Source organism: Macaca mulatta, chromosome 13, assembly GCF_049350105.2.
Source record: "Macaca mulatta isolate MMU2019108-1 chromosome 13, T2T-MMU8v2.0, whole genome shotgun sequence".
In the NCBI taxonomy this organism is placed as follows: Eukaryota; Metazoa; Chordata; class Mammalia; order Primates; family Cercopithecidae; genus Macaca; species Macaca mulatta.
In genome coordinates, this window is record NC_133418.1 from 104,115,172 (window position 1) to 104,128,133 (window position 12,962).

The following is a 12,962-nucleotide window of genomic DNA, read 5'->3' on the forward strand; positions in this document are numbered from 1 at the left end:
AAAGATAGCTTGAATTAAGAACGTTCTTGAAAAGCCCTATTTTCCGGGCTATCTAATACAGTAGTCCTATGTGGCCGTTGTACACTTTTTCTAGTCTGAATTTAGCAGCTCTATGAGAGCAAAATGCATAACAGATTTCAAAGACAACACAAGAAAAGAATGTCAAATATCTCATTAATAATGACTATTGAAAGTATGTTGAAATAATATTTTGAATATACTGGGTTAAATAGAATATGTTATCTTAAAAAACAATGTTCCTGATGAAACCATAAAAGTTATCAATTTTATTGAAGCCAATTTTTTAATATTCTGTGCGATGAAATGAGAGATACTTACCTTGCACTTCTACTATGTCCCCCAGGACTACGGTTGGCTCAAGAGAAAGCACTTGTACCATTGTTTGAGTTGCAAACTGAACAGGCCTTTTTCTTTTCTTGTCTTTTATCATGGAGAACTACCTTTACTCGGCCGAAAAACTGACGATGGTTATTCAAATTTAGGTTTTTGGCAGATATTTCTTTGAAAATGAATAAAGTAAGCCCATCATTTCAAGAAAAAATGAATGGTTTTGTTGCTACTGATAAAATTCAAACTTTTAAGTGAAAAATAAGAAATTGGAAAACTTGTACCAGTTACTATGGGTTTGGCATCTTTCCAATACTTACTTTTCTGATTAGATGGTGTATTAGTCAGGGTTCTCTAGAGGAACAGAACTAATGGAATATATATATAGTACCCCCAAATCAAAGCCTGCTTTTCTATCAAGGGAGCCTACTAGTAAGAGATTAGCAGCTCTCTGACTGCCCCCTCTTCCTTCGGATATGGCAAGGAGTATCCTGGGCTAGGGAAAAAAAAAAAAAAAATATATATATATATATATATATATATATATTCCATTAGTGTGTGTATATATATATATTCCATTAGTTCTATCCCTCTAGAGAACCCTGACTAATACACCATCTCATATACATATATATATATAAAGGGGAGTTTATTAAGTATTTATTTACAAGATTTATTTACACAATCACAAGGTGCCATCCCACAATAGGCTGACTGCAGGCTGAGGTGCAAGTGGAGCCAGTCCAAGTTCCAAAACTGAAGAATGTGGAGTCCATGTTCAAGGGCGGGAAGCATCCAGCACGGGAGAAAGGTGTAGGCTGGGAGGCTAGGCCAGTCTCTCTTTTTACATTTTCCTGCCTGCTTGTATTCTAGCAAATCGGCAGCTGATAAGATTATGCCCACCCAGATTAAGGATGGATCTGCCTTTCCCAGCCCACTGACTCAAATGTTAATCTCCTTTGGCAACATCCTCACAGACACACCCAGGATTAATATTTTGTATCCTTCAATCCAATCAAGTTGATACTAAGTATTAACCATCACAAATGGGTAGCAGTATTAATGAATGTGATTATTTTATATTAATAAAATATCTTGATCAACATTTGGAAATCCACATAACTCAGTGAACCAATATTTTCAAAATAACCTAAGTACGGTACCAAATATACATGCATAAGATTTCTATTTAAAGCAAGATAAACCGACAGATCTTAGTGTAATAGACTAAAAAAGTTCATTAGTATGGTTTCCGATTTCACAGTGTAACTAACTCCTAGGTACCGACTGAGTCTGGTATAAGTACCACAGAAGAATATCCACAATTATCTGAAAACATTAGTAAAACACTCCTTCCTTTTCCAATTATAGATCTGCATGATACTGGACTTTCTCCATGAACTGACATGTCTCTTGGAAGAATAACTACTTACCAATGTGCCCATCCCACTGCCACTCAGATCCCGACGTCCTACTGTCTGGACATAGGACCGGGTCAGTGTCAAACTCCTCTTCATCTGTGTCTGCAACTTGATGGGGCCACAGAGAAGTATCAATAGTGAGAGGAGGAGAGGAGCTAAAAGTACTGAAAAGTGCATAGAAAAGGTTAATTTCCTCCTAGCTTGTCTCCTATTCCTTATTATGGAAGCAGTCTATCTCTTGCCTACCCTTGAGTCAGATTGCACAAAAAACATTTTACTCTATCAATCTTAGAAGGCATCAGGCTTAAAGAAAAGGGGGTGGGAAGGAAGAGCCCACATTCGCATGCAGAAAAAGTTGGCAGTGTGTGTACCAAACCCTCTTTCTTGGTGGTAGCACTACCTATGAGAAGCATTCTAATATACCTGTATTTTGCATAAATATACGCTCTAAGACATTTGTAATTAGAAGAATAGCAAAAATTCTTCATCTCTGTGAAGGCATGGAGTGATGCTTAAAGTGTGGTCAAAGTCATTCGCTTTGGTCCCTACAAATGTGCCTGGAAATGTGCATGAGAGAGCTCTTAGAGGACAGCTGAGAGGGGACAGGGTGACGGTGTGCAGCGGGGCCAAGGGCTGGCCCTGCGCAAACTCTGAAGCCTCCAAGGGAGAAAGAAGGAATTAGAAAGGCAATCACTAAAGAAAGGAGAAAAGGGGCTCCACGATGGCAGGTCCTGAATGCTGGGACTCACACGGGCTCATTGACAGGGAGATGTCATTTTAAGCTGGAAAGCCCTCTTCACGTGGGAGATGTTGCTGTTGTCATTATTAGGGGAAGGGGATGAAACCCATCAAAAGCTATAAGTGTATAAAAGAAACATCCCAAAAGAATAAACGTCAAACATTGTCACAGAGTTACAGACATCGAAGGGCTGAATGAAACCTAATAAATTATTCTAGGCCAATCCCCTCATTTCCCAAGGAAGCACCAAGGATTTGAAGAGGTTTGGGAATGTGTTGTGGCACATTGCAAGCTGGTGCTAGAGCCAGGACCAGAATCTCTGCCCCCAGCCCTGAGCCCACTTCCTTACAGTCTCAGTGACAGCCGGTGTGTACCAGCCCCAACAGCCATGAAGCCTGGCTGTGTGGAGTCACCTTCATTCAGAAGCCAGAGCAGTGGCCCTGGATTCCAGGAAGCAAAGAAGCCTCATCCAAACTTTGGAGACAGGGCTTGAGACTCCACGGAGCAGATGCGGGAGGTGACACGGGCTGGAGAAATCCTTGCTCCATGTTAAAATGGCAGACCCACGTCTTGTCCTGGACGACGAGGTGAAGGAATATGTGAAGCCCTAAACTGAGCTGACCCTCCAGCTAGTTTTAAGTTCAATGACACCTGGCCTCATATCTGTAGCCCTCACCCCACCCAGCAGCCCCACAGCACTGACTGGCTTCTTTCACAGGTAGACTCTCAGAAAGGAGGCTTGAGGGAGGGGTGTGGGGGTGGAGTAGAAGGGAAAGGTGAGAAACGGACCTGTTTTATACCTCCCTCGCCATGCTTCCCAAACCCACTGTCCAACACGGATGTGTGCAATTCATCTGTCTTTCTATAACTTTGTGTGTATTTCTGGGATGGTAGAGGTTTAAACTCAAGCATTCCTTATGGCACCTCTGGTTTCCTCAGGATTGTGTCTGTCTTCTGGGAAGCTCCTAGTACTGAGGGCCAGGGAAGTGAGGTAGCATCATGCCCACGCAGCACTGCTGAGGTGCCCATTGTCCCACCTGCTCCTCAGCTTTTAGTCCATAGCAGTCCCCAGGAGGGCAGCCCTCATTCCAGGCATAAGACCCTTTAGATCCAACTATTCTCTCAGCTTCTGCTGTCACTCAGGATGTCTCTCCCATCTTCTATGCACATGGAGTCCTTTCCACTCCCTTGAGAATATCAGTTTCTGGAAATGCCTGTCAAGACAACTCTTTGTTTTCTCTGCTTCCTTCTTCTCCCATATCTGTTCTGGGGGACTGAGCATCCAACGGCCTGGTCACTTAAATTGGCTGAGTGGAGGGAGAAGAGGAAAATATATAACTATGGTTGGGGGGAGGAATACTACATAAGTTAATGTAGCAAAATGTTGTCATGCTATATTTCAGAATTCTTACAGTGTTTGGGTGTGCAATAAAATTCCTCATGTGTGCTGAATATCTGCAAGCAGGAATGTCATAAAAGAGGCTGAGAATAAATCGAGATCAGAGACTTGGGAGAAGTGGCCCTAGAGGAGAAATTCATCCATCTCTGGTCTTTTGTTCTTGAGTAGCAGTGGAGAATTCTGGGAATCACCTGGAGGCTCAGGGCACTGAAGACACCGGACATGGTAAGGGGCATGGTGGTCCTGCAGGGGCTGCTAGCACATGTTGTGCAGCACCTCAGGGCAAGAGGGTGCCCCTTTGAGATTTCAAATTACAAAAAGATGTCCTGTCCTCTGGCCTGACACAACTTCAGGACCAAAGAGCAGGGCCTAGCAAGCAGGAGAAGGGCTGCGTTCCAGCCCGACAAGCCCCCTCGGCCAAACACTGTTATGCTTCACACAAACTGAATGACCCTAAGTGGGAACACAGCTCCCTTTCATTACAAAACCAGGTTGTATTTTAGATAAGATTACAAGGGAACCTGCAGGAGGGCCTTGGTTCCATATTCAATAATCATGGGTAGTTAGGGAACTCAAAACCCAAAACAACAAGGCAATCAGGCATTGGCTCTGCACCTGAGTACCTAGTTTTGGTTTGTTGTTTTGGTTAAAGGAATCTCCACCTCTCAAGTAATATGCCAAAGCCTGAGAATGAACTACTCAAGAAAAATCCCACACTCAAAAGCTTCCTTGCTAGCCTAAATGGTTTTCTTGTGCCTATGTATCTCTGCTCCTCAATGTAAATGTCATGGGACACCCTACAGGGACCACAGAGTTTTACAATTCACCTCCCAAGGTTAAAAAATGATAAACAAGAGAAGGGAAAAGAATAAAGAAATTAAGCCAGCCCCTGCACATGCCCAATTTTCTGGTAACACAGATCATATCTGAAGCAAAAGCTGCTTCCAATCAGGGTTGGTTGCATAGCTGTTATAATACTTTCCACATTGGACATTTTAACTCGTGCATTAGGAGGCCTGTGCATACACTGACTGTCAGGATGAGGAGGTGCTCTCTAAGGAAAGCCTGCATAAACACGTATGGATTAATCAACCTCCAAGAAACGCTTCCTGCCCCTGCTCATCACAATCCAGTGCAAAGTTGTTGTGCAAGTTGCCATGCTAACCTGATTTCAGGCTACTGTTCACACTGTGAAAACAAACTATTCTACCTGAGAAGCTTTCTAGCATCGGCTCAGAGAGGCACTGGTGACATGGCCTCAGGATGCTGGACACTGTCAAGGAAATGCCCAGTGGGGAACGTCATTGAGGGCTCAAGTTTGAAGCTCTCTGGAGCTTCAAATGTCCAGAAGATAGTTGGCTTACAGGTGAGAGGCTATCTGGGCCAGAGCTCTCAATCTCATCCCAAATCCACGAAGGGTTCCCTGGTTAGTCAGTCGCTCTCAAGAACCTGTCCTTTGCAGCCAACAACTTCTTCCCTCACCTCCAGCTGGCTCCTGAGCAGACACTGGGAAGAGCTGTCCATCTGCATTCTCAAGGTGACTGTGGCAGAGGAACACCACTGTGTCTGCCACATACAAGCTGCAGCACTTTCCAGCCTCCCCTGCAGTGAGGAAGAGGCATGTGGCTGAGTTTGTCCACTGGAATACGAGCAGAAGTGACAAGTGGCACATCTGTGTTAAGACAGTTAAAGGCCAGTGTGCCTTTATCAGGGTTTCTCTCTTTCCTTTCAGAGCCCACATATTTAAGATTGCAACATCATGAGTTAAAGGAGCCAGGATTCCTGAGTTACTGCATGGGGGACTATGGCCAGGAAGAGCCCATTTAATCCACATCCGACTTTGGGAGTAAGAAATAAAACTTTCCTGGTTGGGCACAGTGACTCACACCTGTAATCCCAGCACTTTGGGAGGCCGAGGCAGGTGGATCACCTGAGGTCAGACTTTTAAGAGCACCTTGGCCAACATGATGAAACCCTGTCTCTACTAAAAATACAAAAATTAGCCGGATGTGGCAGCGGGCACCTGTAATCCCAGCTACTCGGGAGGCTGAGGTGGCAGAATAACTTGAATCTGGGAGGCAGAAGCTACAGTGAGCCAAGATTACACTGCCGCACTCCAGCCTGAGTGACAAGAACAAAACTCCATCAAGAGAGAAAGAAAGAGAGAAGAAAGAAAGAGAAAGAAAGAAAGAAAGAAGAAAGAAAGAAAGAAAGAAAGAAAGAAAGAAAGAAAGAAAGAAAGAAAGAAAGAAAGAAAGAAAGAAAGAAAGAAAAAAAAAAAAAAAGAAGGATGGAAGGAAGGAAGGAAGGAAGGAAGGAAGGAAGGAAGGAAGGAAGGAAGGAAGGAAGGAAGGAAATCTGTCCTGTGTGAAGCATCTGAGTCTGCAGGATCCCTTGTTATAAAGTTAGAGAAGGTGATGTTGACTAATCCAATGGCTTTCTGAGATCATTAGAACCAAAAGTTAACCAGCTCTTCTTTACACCTGGCCCTTCTTTCAACACGCTTTCATTCAACCTCAAGAATGCCCCAGGACTTGATAGACTACAGGGGTGAAGAGCAGGTTTCCATTAGGAGGGCCTTCCTGAGAAGGAGGCTTTCAGAAAATGAGAAAAATATGTGTTCTTCTGTCCGGGAAATTCTTTTTTCACTTCCTCCTTTTCCTAGAGGCTAAAAAGGCAACTTGGAATAAATCGGTTTATATTGCCAGACCGATAACAAATGTATAAGTAACATGTGAGGTGTTGATAGAGGCGCTGAAGAAACATAACATAGGGTAATGGGATAAAGAGCAGAAGGAAGGTAATTACCATTTTATACAAAACAGTCAAGGTAGTCCCTCTGATAAAGTGGCATTTGGACAAATATAATATGGAAGAGCATAAGCCATGTGAATACCTGTGGGAAAGGGGTTCCAGGCAGAAGGAACAACAGGTGCAAAGGCTCTGGGGCAAGGGCAGAATTTGAGGAAAATTAAGTCATCCAGTGTAGCTGCAGCAGAGTCAAAAAGGGGCCAAGTGCTAACATATGGGGTCAGAGGGCTGGCCAGAGGTGTACCCTGCAGCACCTTGCAGGCCAGGGAAAGGATTTTGGTTTTCTCTGAGAGAAAGTTGGTTCTGTTCTTTCCCACTTCAAATTACCTGTTTCAGTTTGTACCCAGCAGCCAGAATGACTCTGTTTCAACCCAAGTCATATTGTATCACCTATCTGCTCAAAGTCCCCGCTGCATCTTCACATCAGAGTAAAATTCACAGTCCTCACAGTGGCCTCAAGGTCAGCCCTTCCTACGTGCTCTGGCCCCCGTTGCCTCTCTGACCTCAACATTCTCCCACTCTGCCTTGGCCATGGTGCCCCCTGGCTATTCCTCAAATTAAAATAAAAGAAAAAAAGTGACATCAGCAAAAATGGCAAAGACCTCTGAAAATTCTCTGCCTTAGAAGCAATTGGGAAAACTGGCAAAATTTGTCAAAATCAGTTTTTTCATAACTTTGGAAATGAACTAAACACTGGCACCAATCAGGATAGTATTTATGTGAAAAAAAAGTTGAATTTTGAAAAGAACAGAGTGATTTTAGGCATTTTAACCTGCCCTTTTTCCATCACTCTTGCTCCAGCTCCATCTCCATGGAAACCTTGAAAACCAACAGCCTTAAATCACACTAAAAACCATCAGCCTGGCAGCCCCTGGAGGGGTAGATTGGCAATGCAGTTCCCTCAAAGCCTAATTCCCAGACAACTATCATTACCTCACCTGGACGTGTGGTGCTTCCCTGGAAGACCCCATCTACAAGGCTGTCTTTATTTGACCTAATTCATAGTTTACCAGCTACGAAAATCCTTTCCCTAGAAATGTTTGCCAAAAGAAATTAGAGGCAATTGATTAACTTTGCAGCTTTGAGGCAGTGGAAACAGTTGGGGGAAACAACATACTAATCAAAAAAGCTTAAAAAGAAAAGCTGGGGAAGGAACTATCCATAGGGGATTTCAAAAGTTATGACATATACCTCGGATTCTAGAAGGTCATATGCATGTGTAGGGCTGTGCACATGCTCAGTAAAGATCTGAGAAAGCCCTAAACTCTCTCTGTGGGCTGACCTTGGGCTCTGGGCAAGCATGAAGTGAAGGCAAAGACAGAGTCGTCAATGATCTGACTGAGTTTTGGAGACACACACCAACACACACACAGAGCCCCCAGGCAAAGACTGGAAGAATTATTGGTTACATTTAAGAAAATCTCCATCCAATAATTAGCTGACATTTAAGCTAACCAAGCAGAGACATCAGTGTTCACACACAACAAAGAATACAGACTTTAAAGAATTAGTTCAGAAAAGTCTCTAAAGAAACAATCACAAAAAGAAACAGCAACAAGCCAGAGGAAGGGGAGATAACCTGATTTCTAGAGTTGCCACATTGTATTATTTAATTTGTCTGGTTTTTTGTTTTTTGTTTTGTTTTGTTTTTTTTTTTTTTTTGAGATGGAGCCTCGCTCTGCTGCCCAGGCTGGAGTGCAGTGGCACAATCTCGGCTCACTGCAAGCTCTGCCTCCCGGGTTCACACCATTCTCCTGCCTCAGCCTCCCAAGTAGCTGAGACTACAGATGCCCACCGCCACACCCGGCTAATTTTTTGTATTTTTAGTAGAGAGTATTTTTAGTTTTACCATGTCAGCCAGAATGGTCTCGATCTCCTGACCTCATGATCCACCCGCCTCGGCCTCCGAATGTGCTGGGATTACAGGCATGAGCCACCGCACCCAGCCTAATTTGTCTGGTTATTAATAAAATATTATGAGAGATACAAAGCAACTAGAAAAAGTATATCATATACAGGGGTAAGGGAGTGGGGAAGCAGCCAATAGAGAAAATCCAAGCATTGTACTTACTAGACTACCACTTTAATTATTACAAATGAGTTAGAAGAACTAAAAGAAACCACATCTTAAGAATTAAAAGAAAGTATAAGAAAGTATTGCCTAAAATAAACAATATCAATAGAGATAGAAATTATTAAAGAGGAGACAACTGGAGAATCTGGAAGTAAAAAGTGTAATAATTAATTTTAAAATTCACTAAAAGGGCTCAATAAAAAATCTGAGCAGACCTAAGAAAGAATCAGCAAACTTGAAGATAGGACCATTGAGATTACTCAATCTGAGAAACAGAAAAATAAATGAATGAAGAAAAATGAACAGTTCTTCAAGTACATGTGAAACACTGCCAGGCATACTAACATATGCTTGACATGGGCAGAAAAAAAATTTGAAGAAATAATGGCTAAACGCTTTCCAAATTTGATGAAATACATGAATCTGCACATTCAAGAAGTTTCAAGAACTCCAGGCATGATAAACTCAAACAGACACTTAGTTACATTGTAGCCAAATTGTCAAAAACCAAAGATAGAGAATTTCATAAGCAGCAAGAAAAAAGTGACTCACCATGTACAAGGGACCCTCAATAATATCCACGGCTGATTTCTCATCAGAAACCATGGAAGCCAGAAAGCAGTGGGATGAAATATTTTGTTTTTAGACAAGGTCTTGCTCTCCTGACCAGGCTGGAGTGCAGTGGTGTGATCATAGCTCACTGCAGCCTCAACATCCTGGGGTCAAGTGATCCTCACACGTTAGTCTCTCAAATAGCTGGGACTACAGGTGCACACCACCACACCAGTGAAAATTTCATATTTTTTATAGAGATAGGGTCTTGTCATGTTGCTCAAGTGGTCTTGAACTCCCAGGTTCAAGCAATCCACCCACCTCAGCCTCTCGAAGTGCTTGGATTACAGGCATGAGCCACCATGCCCAATCCTGAATGAACTATTTAAAATGCTGAAAGGAAAAGTCAACCAAGAATTCTATAGCTAACTAAATTAAACATCAAGAATGAAGAAAACTTATTCCTAGATAAACAAAAGATAAGATATTTTGTTTCTAGTAGACTTAATCTATAAGAAACGCTAAAAGGAGTTCTTCAGGTCAAAATGAAAAGACATAGAAACTCAGAGCCATATGAAGAGATAAAGAACACTAGTAAAAGTTACATAGTAGTTGCACAGGTCAATATAAAAGCCAGTATCATTTGCTTTAAAATACCTCTAATTTTCTATATGATTTAAATGGCAAAATCATAATTAAAAATCTATGTTAATGGGCACACAATGTATAAAGATGTAATCTGTGATGATAGCTATATAAAATGGAGGCATTGTATAGGAATACAGTACATATTTTTGAAACTAAGTTCATATTATTCAAACTAGTTTATTATAAGTTAAAAATATTAATTGTAATCACCAGGACAACTACTAAGAAAATAAGTAATAATCCCAGCACTTTGGGAGGCCAAGGTGGACGGATCACTTGAGGTCAGGAGTTCTGACCAACATGGTGAAACCCTGTCTCTACTAAAAATACAAAAAATTAGCTGGGTGTGGTGGTGCGCACTTGTAATCCCAGCTACTTGGGAGGCTGAGGCAGAAGAATTGCTTGAACCCAGGAGATGGAGGTTGCAGTGAGCCAAGATTGTGCTATTGCACTCCAGCCTGAGTGATAGAGTGAGACTCCATCTCAAAAAAAAAAAAAAAAAAAAAGAAAGAAAGAAGAAGAAGAAGAAGACATGAATATATACAAGAATAAAATACTTTACAGAAATAAAAGGGACTATTTGTAAAGAAACAGCAGGGAATTAAAATGAAACAGTAGAAAGTATCTATTTAACATCAAAGAACACAGCGATGGAAGAATATAGGAAGACGAAAAACTTAAGACATAGAGAAAACAAATAATAAAATGACAGAGGTAATTCCCAACATGGGAGTAAGTTATATTAGATGTAAATATATTAAACATTCCAAAGGCAAAGGATGTCAGATTTTTTAAAAGGACCCAAATATATGCTCTCTATAAGAGTTACACCTTTTTTTTTTTTTTTTAAGCCATCTTTTATTTTAGATACAGAGAGTACCTGTACAGGTTTGTTACATGGGTATATTGCACCCAGGTAGGGAGCATAGTACCAAATAGTTAGTTTTTCAATCCACTCATTCCTCTAATATTCTTCAGTATCTATTGTTCCTATGTTTATATCCATGTGTACTCAATATTCAGCTTCCACTTAGAAGTAAAAACACGTGATAGCTTTCTGTTCCTGCATTAATTCGCTTAGGATTATGGCCTCCCGCTGCATCCATGCTGCTGCAAAGGACATGATTTCATTCTTTTTTATGGCTGCCTAGTATTTCATAGTGTATATGTACCACATTTTTCTTCTCCAATCCACTACTGATGGGCACCTAGGTTGATTCCATGTCTTTGCTGTTGCAAATAGCACAGCAATGAATGTACAAGTGCATGTGTGTTTTTGGTATAATGATCTATTTTCCTTTAGGTATATATTCAGTAATGGGATTGCTGAGTTGAATGGTAATTCTGTTGTAAGTTCTTTGAGGAGTCTCCAAACTGCTTTCCACAGTGGCTAAACTAATTTACATTCCCATTAACAGTATATAAGTATTCCCTTTTCTCTGCAGCTTCACCAGCATCTGTTGTTTTTTGCCTTTTCAGTAATAGCCATTCTGACTAGTATCAGATGGTATCTCATTGTAGTTTTGATTTGCATTTCTCTGATGATTAGTGATGAGGAGTATTTGTTCATGTTTGTTAGCTGTTTGTATGTCTTTTGTGAAGTGTCTGTTTCTTGCTTGTTCATTTAAGTTCCTTACAGATTATGGATATTAAATCTTTGTTGGATGCATAATTAGTGAATATTTGCTCCTATTCTGTAGGTTGTCTGTTTGCTCTGTTGATGGTTTCTTTTACTGTGCAAAAACTCTTTAGTTTAATTAGATTCCATTTGTCCATTTTTATGTTGCAGCTGCTTTTGAAGACTTAGCCAAAAATTATTTGCCAAGGCCAATGTCAAGAAGGCTATTTCCTAGGTTTCCTTCTAGAATATTTATAGTTTGAAGTATTTCATGTAAATCTTTAACAGATTTTGAGTTAAAATTTTAATATGATGAAAGGTAAACATATAGTTTCATTCTTCTGCCTATGGCTACCCATTTATCCCAGCACCATTTATTGAATAGGGAGTCCTTTCCCCATTACTTGTTTTTGTCAGCCTTGTCAAAGATAGGATGATTGTAGATGAGCAGCTTTGTTTCTAGGTTCTGTATTCTATTCCATTCATCTGTGTGTCTGTTTACCATGCTGTTTTGGTTACTGTAGCCTTATAGTAAAATTTGAAGTTGAGTAGCGTGACTAGAATTGATAAATAATTTTAGAAAGCTTTCAGGATATAAAATCAATGTTCAAAAATCAGTAGCATTTCTATACATCAATAATGTCCAAGCTGAGAGTCAAGCAAGAACACAGTTCCATTTACAAAAGCCACAAAGAAAATAAAATATGTAGAGATACAGCTAATCAAGGAAGTGAATGATCTCTACAAGAAGAACTACAAAACACTGCTGAAAGAAATCAAAGATGATGCAAATAAATGGGAAAACATCCTATCTTTATAGATTGGAAGAATCAGTATCTTTAAGATGACCACACTGCCCAAAGTGATTTATAGATTCAATACTAGTCCTATCAAGAGTTACACTTTGGATTCAAAAATGAAAATAGGTTGAAAATTAAAGAATTTTTGAAATGCCAAAGGTAACTAGAGTATGAGACCAGAGAGTTTAAGGCAAAAAAAAATGTTAATAAAGACAAGTAAGAATATTTACAATGATAAACAGACAACGTTAATAAAATCTAACAATGAAGCCCCATAAGACATGAAGCAAAAACTGACAGAAATAAAGAGGTAAATAAACCATTTAAAAATAATATTTTGAGACTCCCACATCCCACTTTTAATAATGAAAAGAGCAACTAGATAGCATATCAAAACATCAAAAATATACACGACTGATAAGACCTGAACAGCACTATTAACCAACTAGATTTAACAGGTATGTATAGAGGACTTCACTTAACAGCAGAATATATTCTTCTCAAGTGCTCACGGAATATACTTAAAGATAGATCATATATTAAACCACAAAA